Source organism: Agelaius tricolor, unplaced genomic scaffold, assembly GCF_023055355.1.
Source record: "Agelaius tricolor isolate 1412-34295 unplaced genomic scaffold, bAgeTri1.0.p SCAF_3, whole genome shotgun sequence".
Taxonomy (NCBI): Eukaryota; Metazoa; Chordata; class Aves; order Passeriformes; family Icteridae; genus Agelaius; species Agelaius tricolor.
In genome coordinates this window covers 34,303,224-34,313,630 of record NW_027269263.1, presented here as the reverse complement: position 1 = coordinate 34,313,630, position 10,407 = coordinate 34,303,224, and positions in this window count along the sequence as shown.

The following is a 10,407-nucleotide window of genomic DNA, read 5'->3' as shown; positions in this document are numbered from 1 at the left end:
GTAGAATATCCTTGGCCTTCCTTTTTCTGAAAGGTAGATTTAGTATTGCATATGAATGCACTGAATGGTGTGGGTATGTTCTGATAGACAAAAAAGTAGTAGTAATGAAATAGTCTGTGTAAGAAGTGTGCTGTCTTCAATCTGATTTTTATTTTCTCTGAAATACTAGAGGGCTTTGATACAGACCAATCCTGGTGCATTTTCTCCTTTCCTGCCTTAACTGTAGTGTAGATACTTTTTCTTAGACCACCATTGCTGTGTTCTTCTGACGTGTTTGTGTGCATGATGGAGAAAGGTGGTCTGTTCGTGGTAGTGAAGATCAAGTTTCTTGGCTGTGCAGAGCTTTGGTGTGAACCTAAAATCTGTGATTATATGTGTCAACATGTAGCAACACTGTTACCTTTCACATATCTTACGACAGTGAGCTCTGACAAAGTTGAAAATCAGATCAGTTTGATCTAACACTGGTATCTGACAATCAGCCTTGTAAGTGATACAGTATATGAAGAGTGAAATTGTCAAGTCTTTACGTTCAAGAATGGAATTGCCTCAGAATAGGAGTTTCAGGTTTTTTGATTCAAATTTAGTTTTTTCCATCTCTGCAAATAAAACCCTGAACAGCCCAACTTCAACTAGACATAGTTGAAGCAGTGTGTAGAATGTATCTTTCTGCCTGCAGCTAAAGAGTTTTTTAGTGTATTGTGTGGTAGGGGCATCCCATGTGACTTCTGTCAATTACAAAACTAATGAAGGCATGTTGATACTAGCTCTTAAGTCTCTTATGGAATTAAAACTATTACTACTGAAAACTTAGGTGGGGATAAAGAAGTCTACAATTTTGTAATACTAAAAAGGTTCTGGTTGCTATTAGTGAAATATTTTTAAAATAAATTCTCAAGTTACTTTTCTTACTTAAGCTACAACATAAATATTCACTGGAAACCTTCCTGTCTAAGCTGTGGTTTGGTTGGACTTGATTTATGAGACTTAAAACCTGTGTTTGCAGGGTATCATTGTATAACTGGATGAAAGTATAGCTTTGTGAAGTCAGGGAAGCTGGTTGAAGATTAGACAGAAGTTGAAAACATGAATTGTTTAGACTAATTTACATAAGACTTCAACTATTCATTGTTAGCAGACAAAATACAACAGTTCCAGGAAAAAGCATCTTTGTCAAAGATACCAAGAACGTTCTTTGCACTTGATATACAGAAAAGCACAAATAGCTTGGTTTGCTATATTTGAGCAGGATCTTACTCAAGTAACCTGGTAACTAGTATGTGAGTTGTTTTTCAAGAGTCTTGAATCTTGCATTTGATCTGGATTGCCTGGTTTGTGCATCTAAAGGAGAACTGTTTTCTTGTTGCTGATTTCTGCGGCTGTAAACAAGTAAGCTATTTTTCATTCTTCTGAGAAGTGAAAGAGAAGAGGCTGCCTGTCTTTAGGAAGTACCTCTGTTGTGGGGCAGATAGCCAGACGCCCACTACAGCACTGTAAATCAACACTGAGCACACTTCCTCAGGGTGTATCTTGACAGAGATTACTCACATATATACTAAAATAAAATGTAACTTTGTACAATACCTTTCTAAAACAACTTTTAAGTGCTTGCTCACAGTCTTGATGCTGCTACTATGAATACATGAGCTGCCTATGAAACTTTATCACTTGCTGAAATAAAATCCAACAAGCCAAAGTCCAACAGCTTTAATGCAGCAGTATGTATCTCTGCTGAGTGTTATTTATGGGCACTGTATACTGCACTTAGACTTTACTTCAGAAGCTATAAAAGATGGGATAGACTGATTCAGACAAGGACACACAAATTCAGATGTATCATATTTGGACATGACTGTAACTAGCTGCAAAGACTGGGAGAGATGGCTTTATCTGGCTAGCAGTGATCTTGCACATGATTCCAAAATGGGGGTATCCAATGGCCAGATTAACTGTATGAGATGGTCTTTTGAAGCAGTCAAGTAATTGTGTTACCTTGATTATATTACATGCTTTCCTTCAGTGTTCACACATTTTGTGGACAGGTATTTTTGCATTCTACCACATAGAAAACTGCCTACAGTTCTTAAAGAACTTAGTGATTAAATTTCTACTTTGGTTTCCAAACAAGATGAAAAAGGCTTTGCAAAAAGGTATGAATTATGGAAAGTGGTTAGATCTCAAATGGAGTTCTCAAAAAAATGTTGGATGCTGTCAGAATGAAAAATGTAAAAATGCAGGTCAGGAATCTCCATAAGCTGAAAGCAGTTAAGTGATATGAATAGTAGAGTATGGGAATAAGAGTTGGAGCCAGCCACATCCCATTTTTCTGCTTTTAGTGGAATGAAAAGGAGAAGTAGGAAAAAAAAAGGAATGTTGGAAAAACTGAGGTTGGTGGTGGCAGGCTGCTGAGTAAGATGCCGAGTTAACCTTTTCTTTGAGTTGCTAGAGAGTCTCAGGAATGGCAATATCGTACTCAGGACTTCTGATAGCACTTCTTGGGTTGTTCCTGCTTCTGTGAAACACTGTTTTTCCTTCATTAAAGAGAATGCAACTAACTTTGAGCAGGCTTTCAGGCACAATACTAACCTGCTTAAAACTTTTTAAATTAGAATATGCTCATTTATTAACTATTTACATTTCACTGACTTTGTTAATCTTAGTCTGCATCATATCCTAGGAGTTTTTCTTGAGAAGTTGGGAAGTAAGTCATGCCATGAGGATAACTTTTACTGCAGTTGTGTCAAGGAGTTGCAGATGATGACCAAGGTCCTTTGCACTACTTGCTGTGCAAGCTCAACAAGGTCCCCAAACTAGCTCACTAGCTCTTAACAGTGCTGGGCACTTGCTTCTGCTATTCTTTGGAGGATTCTGCTCAACATCAGGTTTTTCCTTCCATACAGGCAGGCCTGTACATCTCAATGATGTAGCTGTCTAATAAATGTAGGCTTTTTCTATCAAATAACAATGTATACTCTCTGCTCCTACATTTTTTGGAGCTGTCGTTGGCCCCTGTATTGAGCAGAATTGAGATGGACATGATTTTGAGAGTTGTGGAGAATATGGAATGTTTCTTGTCTTGAGATGGCTTGAAAAGTCAGAGTCCATGAAAAATTCAACATTTTGACAAAGTATTATTCTGCCCAAGATAACAGAAAATAGTTTGGCTCAGATAAATTTTTGCTGTAATATGATCAAAATGATAAATTGCTCTACTTCTAAAGTGAAAACTTATTTCAAGCTGATCTCTCTAGTCTTAATTTTTTTTTAAGACTTAAGTTTACTTAACTTGGCCAAAGCCTTAAATTGAGTGCCATGTTATACAGCCGTAAACTAAACTTTGATTGTTGGGAGGAACAGCATACTTGTTCATATTCCACTGGGCAGTTTAGATCTAAGATTGTGTTTATTCAATACCAGGATGTTAAAAGATAGATTAAAACTATTTTTCAGTCTATTTCCACTGCTTTGTGCATTCAGGCAAGTAACATGGATGTGATGCAGCTGCAGGGTCACTGTGAAAAGAGGACTTCTCTTTCTTTTCCTGCTTCTTGGCTGCATTGATCTGTGTTGTTAAATTCCTCCTACAGGAAACAGTGCTGTGCAAGAAGGGAAGCGCACATTTGCTCCTTGCTTCTCTAGCTCCTGTAGACAGTGATAGGCACTACAGCAGTAATACCCAGTTCCTCTCAGTTTGATAACCCTTTTTTTCCCTAAGTGGAGCTTTTCTTACGTCTTGACAAATAATTCTTTTTGTGTATCTAGTCTCACCGATCCCTTCAAAGGATTTTAATACTTTATTGTAGGTTACCCAAAAGATGTTTAATTTGAAAACATGACAAGGAAGGATAATGAGTAGCAATTTTGCAGCAGTCTTCCCTAACAATTGGCCATATCCCATCTCTAAAACAATGAAGAGAGAATATTCAAAGTTTAATGGTGAGTCCTTGCTAGCTCTGTATCTGACTCCTGATTCTTGGATATTAGAAGTGACTTATAAGAAATCTCAGTTGAGAGGATTTGAGAGAGCAAAGACTACTTCCTCATCAGATGCAAATAGTTGATACCCTGTGACAGATCCAAACTCATGGTTTTTTTGAACTGTTGAAACTGTTAAATTGCAGGCCCTTCTTCAAGTTAACCATCACTCCATTCTGAAAAGTCAACAAATTTGGGACTTGCAGTGGAAGAGAACAAGTATTTTCTTTTTCAGAACAGGAAACTTTAAACTGACTAATCAGGCTTGTTTTAGTAAAAAGAGAAAAACCATTTTGATACCTAAATCTTTAAGTGCTGTCAGTGCTATTTGATCATACAGGCATTATAATCATTGTCTTACTAGATTTTTCTCATCAGATAAGCTCATTAAGCTTATCAGTCATACTCAAATAGAAAGAAAACATTAGCAGGGCAAATCCAATGCTGAAAAAGATGCAGCATTTTTAAAGTTGAGTAAGTTAACATTGTCAAATGTTATAAGAATAATCTATTTGGCATTTGTGGACAAAAGAAATTTTGTAAAAACATACTAAAAATATCTTGCAGAGGCTTTACGAATGTTAACTTTCCCAGTGCATTTCTGCAGCTGGAGTTCTTAAATACATCTTCATATATTTTATATACCAGTGCATTTACAGGAAGATAGTCCTGTGATAAATTAATGCCAAATGGTCAATTAACTATAAAAACAAGGATTCTTTTGTCATGACTGCTGCTTGATCAATCCTCATATTAAAAGTGAAAATGCATGGAAATGGATCAATAGGGGGAAAAAAGTGTACTGAAAATCAATGTGGAAAGAAAATATTGTCACTTCTTACATTTACAGAATGTTACAGAATTTGAAACTTGATGACAGTGTATAATAAAGTGGAACTGAAAGTTACTGAAACTGGGGGCAGTGACTGAGACCAGAGGATTTTTTTATGTTACATCTATAATATTTCTGAACTCACTTGACCATGATGTGTCAAAAGATGGCTTTAAGATGTCAAACCAGGCTCACTGAGGTTACTGTGAATTATCCTAGCATATACCCCAGAGACTGTAGTGTGAGCATATCCCAGTAAAATAAAGCTTTGACTCTCAACACTGGTCTTTGGCATCTCAGAACAGAGGAAGGAGCAGTTGCAGTTGAACCACATTTATGTTTAATAGTAGCCTCAGGGATGCTGCCTCTATGCAGCAAAACAAAGTCAAACATGGAATCAAGGCTAGGGTGGGGATTTTCCACCAGCTGTAACATGCTGCTGTCCTTTCTCCACCATGAGTGCTTGTTCATGCTTCCCTAGTGAAAGCTGCTGGCTGGCTGTTGCTGTGGAGTTGAACTGGGTGGACATTGTGAGTGAGAACAGCAAGCAACAGGAAAAGCACAGCAAGATGACAGCAAGTTGCATGCTTCTGCTTTAGCTGTTCTTAGCCCTTTCACTTGCAGTTCTAAGAAGTCAGCAACTCTATCCTACTATCTTGTTACAGAATCTCTGAATGGGTCAGGTTGGAAGGGACCACAGTGGGTCATCTGGTCCAGCCTCTCTGCTCAAGCAGGATCATCCTAGAGTACATTACATGGAATTGTCCAGGCAGCTCTTTAGTATCTCCAGTAAGGGAGTCTCCACAACCTCTCTCAACAAAGGTGTATTTTCTAGTAAGTGAGAGTTTTTTGTTGTTCAAGAAACTAAAATCCAGAGTTTTTTATAGTAAATGTAGTTCCTTCACAATTAGTTTTTCAAAATATGTCAGCATTTCTCTAAAGGGGCTATATTAAGTGGTGAAGAGCAAGTGTACTACTTGTAGTTACACCCTGCAATCAGAGTCCTAGGGTGAATACTTCAAATAGCAAGAGGCAGCACGGTATCTGATATACCTCTGAAGTCCATCTACTCTCCCACTGTTTTGTGACGTAGAGTAATTGCAAAACAGTCCTCAGCTGTAAGCTGTGTCCATCCTGAAGTTGGATTGAGGCTTAAAATGGCTCCAAACAATGGCCTGCAAGGAATCCTTTTCAGCATGTGAATACTGCAGTGTTTAGCACTATGTGCACCTTTTCTTTTTCAGAAACTTAGGGATTTCAGCCTGTAGGGGAAATGAAGTGATCTCTGAAGATGAGTTATGGTAGCAAATTAAGATCAAGCAGTAAACATTGACTGCCCTTATGCTAAAACAATTGTTCTCTTACTTCTCTGCTCTTTCCAGGAAATGTTGTTTGTTGCTATTATGATGTATATGTAGAAGTGATAGGGTTACAACAATTTGTCTCCCGTGCTGCATTCCTAGCTCTGGCAATACTGGTGTGCCAATGGCAAACAACAGATCAGTTTCTGTTTAGTCATCGCTGTCGGATAGCTTCCAGCTATCCTCTCTGGAGGCTGATGCAATCATGAATTTCTCCTTGCATGACAAATGCAGAGCATTCAAGTTAGTATCTGCTCTGCTTCTTTTGTATTTACAAGCCCCACAGTTTTATACCCCACTGAGAGAAAAAAGCTATTGTAAAATGATGGTCGGTTACACCAACCACAATGTTTTCTTATGTGACAACTTCTGTATGTTTTGGGTTGATTCATATTCTGGAATTGTATTGATACACAGATAAAAAATCAAGTTCACAAACGTGAACTCAGTGCTGTGCTTAAGAATATTCAAAATGTGATGCTGCAAATGCTTCAAGAAATCTCATCACCCAGCATACGTGCCTTCATGTCTTGTTACATCTCCATGCCTTCACACTGTAAATACAAATAAATGCCACTGGGGTATGGCATTTCCTTCCTTTTAATTTTGGTCTATGTATACTTAGTTTGTCTCCATTCTTGTCTAACCTTGTTGCAGAAGGTAGCTAAGCATGGAACAGTACTCTATCTGCATGCTCTACTTGTTCAGGTTAGTGGGTTTTTTATATTTTCTTTGAGGAACAGGTTAGAAAGGCTATCCTATCTTTATCTCTCAGTTTCTGCTTTGAGGTAGAAACAATTGGTAAGTAGAGAAGGTCCTAAGTGGTCCCAGAGGCTACATTTTCTGGCAAATAAATTAGGCCAGAGTCCATAAGGAGCTCTGGCCTTGAGAGCAGATGGCACAATGCAGCTTTAATCCAGGTGCTTTAGTCCTCTTCTGCCCTTTAAATCATATTTACATGCTGCCAGCTCGCAGTGGCTGTGCTGTCCCCAACCCTGTCTCTATGTATTAGCCTGAGAAACCGTAAGTGGTATGGTCCATAATTACATAAAAGAGCAAACTAAGAATAAAATACAAAGGCTGACTATACCCCAGGGGCTTTCTTGGTTGACCTGTATGGATGTGGGCAGGAACTGATCTCCCTCCTGCTCTCCTAATTGTGGAATAGAATGGGAGGAATTTTTAAAAATCTTTTCCTCTTGCATGGGGAAAATAAGAGCATTTCACAGCTAAATCCTTGGATATTTCATTTATTGTCTACAATACAACTAATGCTGAGGTAGGGTACCTCTTAAAATCTGAGGAACTTGAAAAGCCTAGTCTGCAGCTATCTCCTGGGTGACTTGCTGCATCCAGAGTCCAGGACAGCACCCCATTTACTATCTCATTGTGGTCTGTGATAAACTGGAATAGCCTAGAAAAATTGTGGGTTGCATCTGTCCATGCAAGGCTTGGAATACATCCATTTCCTATGAGGAGAAATAAAGATCAAAGGGAAAGTTATTTTTGGTACTGTATTTTTTCTTTGTTCCTCTGCTGTGGGGTTGTTTGTACAAATTAAGCCTGTGATGGAAGGACTTGACAGAACCCACACTTGTCTTATGTGGGCCAGGTTTTCATGTGGTTGAGCATGTGGGCAGCTGACACTTCTGAATACAGGAAAGTATCTTGGAACTCTGCTGAAATAGCTGTGTGAACAACAACAATAGCAGCTGCTGCAGCTTTTGGCACAGCAGTAATAGCTATGCTTGCAGCTGTGACAGCAATAGAAGCCACGGGAAAGCCTGGAACACTCTGGCTGCACACTCAGTGCTGGCTGCTGTGCTGTGACCACCTTTTATGTGACAGAAGTGTTAGAGCAGATGGTTAATTAAAATCCAACAAAGAGTGGGCCCCCAGGCTACAGATACCCTCCTCCTTAGATTCCCATCTGTGTAGTGTGTGAAAGGTTGGACTTCAGCATAGAGCTACAGACTGTCCCATTGTTTCCTTAAGGGGCTTATGGAGGAGGGAGAGGGACCTGCTAGCACCATGTCAGCCTATGGAACTTGCTGTTGTGTATCATTCAGGTTTGTAAAGTACAATAATGTAACACACCAATAATGTAGGCTGGGAAGCAGCCTTGCACAAAGGTATCTGAGTGTCAAAACCAGTGCACAACAAATCAATCTTGAGCCAGAAAATAAAGCCATCCTGGGCTCCATCAGGAAGAACACTGCCAGCAAGCTGAGGGGTGATGATACTTCCTCAGCCCTCATGAGAGAGTTCTGGAATGCTGGGTCTAGTGCTGGATTCCCTGGTAGAATGGAGACACTGACAGCCTGGAGTGAGACCTTCAAAGGGCAATCAAAGGCAATTAGGAGACTGGACCATCTGTCATACAAAGAGACGCTGACAGATGTGAGACTGTTGTCTCTAGAAGGCTCAGAGGATCTTTTCAATGTCTAAAAATAGATTATGAGAGGAAGTAAAGAAGGCACTGGTCTCTTTAGTGGTATTCAATGACAAAATGGACCCAAACCGAAGTACAAGAAATTCCATTTAAGTGTAAGAAAAACCTTTGGCAACCAAAGGCAAAAGCAACCAAACACTGATGAAAGAGCTGGACTGAGGAGGTTGTGGTATGTATATTCTTGAAGATTCTCAAACCTCAAACTTTATAAAGCTCTGAGCGATCATTTGTGATTTGCTCTGGGCAGAAGGGTTGGATTAGATGATCTCTAAAGATTCCTGCCAACTTCAACCTTTCAGCAGTCCTTTGATAGAGCAGCCTCATAACAAAGAGTAATTTTGCTCCTCGAATAACAATATACACATTGTTATACAATGAAAATTTGCTAAAGAACAAGGGAGAAGGCCCAAGATGGATGTCTAGAAGATTGGGTAAGTAGCTAGAAGATGGTCATATATATCTCATGGACTAGATTGGTCTGTGGGACTGAGTTCTCTGAAACATACCGGCCCTCTTGACACTGAGGTAAGTGGTGACTGGCACACTGAGAGCAGCACAGATGGGATTTATCTTTTCATTTTTTACTTAGTTGATAGCTCCATGAATGTCAGCTTGAGGAAAAAGCCTTTCACACAACTTGTGTGCAAATTTTACAAATAATAGGCAAAGTCTAGCACTGAGCTGACTTGACAGAAGCAGGACCTTTGGCAGTGAATGAGAGTGGGTGGTAATTGCCCTCAAAATGAATAATGGCATTTTATCTTGTAGAAGGGTGGGAGTGGGTAGATGAACAGGAGGAATTAAGATGAGAGGGTTAAAATAATATGGGCTGGATGAATGACTAAAACATTCTGCAGAAGTCTGGATGTATCAAAATGGTGTGGGTCACTGTCAGCAAACAGAATGTTACAAGAGAAAATATTTAGCTGTGTGGATAGATGGGGAAAGCTGTGATTTAGTGCTGTTGTACTAGAAAATGCCAGCAAGGGAGTTATGTAAAGCATGTAAAGATGGAGTCCATAGAGTTCTCTAAGACTAAGGCATCAACCAAGCTGTGGGCCCTGCAGACATATGGTTATTGATATTGAAGAGATAGAGATGAGTGCCAAGAGAATCTGGAGGAAAATAAAACAAATTTGTCTGTTTTGTCTGCAATGATAAAAAGAGATTTTAATTTGGATCAGAATTAATGGCTATGGTAGAAATATGGCAATGAGTCATGAGATAAATATGTATTTATTGACACAATTTCCTACAAAGAAACAGAGGCTTTGATTCAATATGCTAATGATCAAGTTCAAGAGACAGGAGACTAGAAACTGGCAATCATGCTAGTAAAGAGAGCAGACCTCAAGGAGTCATTGTAGATTGTGGCTTGACTAACAGAGTTGAAATCTGAATCTCAATTTTGAGCTTCTCTTAGGAAAGAAACCTTGACAAAGCAGTTTCATTGAAGAGCCAGAACGAGGGGATGCAAAGGAACCAATCAAAGGAAGTCCTCAGTGTTCATTGCAAATTTCAGGGAGGTTAGAAATGAAAAGGAAGTGCAGAGGGAACAGGATTACAGATGGGTGTGAAAGTAATGTATGGTTATATTGCAAGGAGTAAGAAATAAAGGAAAAGGGTAGGAAAAGGAAAGGATGAAAAGGAACACACGGGATACCAAGTGAGATTAAACCAATGTGGAAGATAGCTAAAACATTGCACCCCTCAAAGCAATTAATATATGGTGGTGCGTGATGCATTTTTAGTGTGTAGCCTTCTCCCTTGTATTCATCGTGACACTA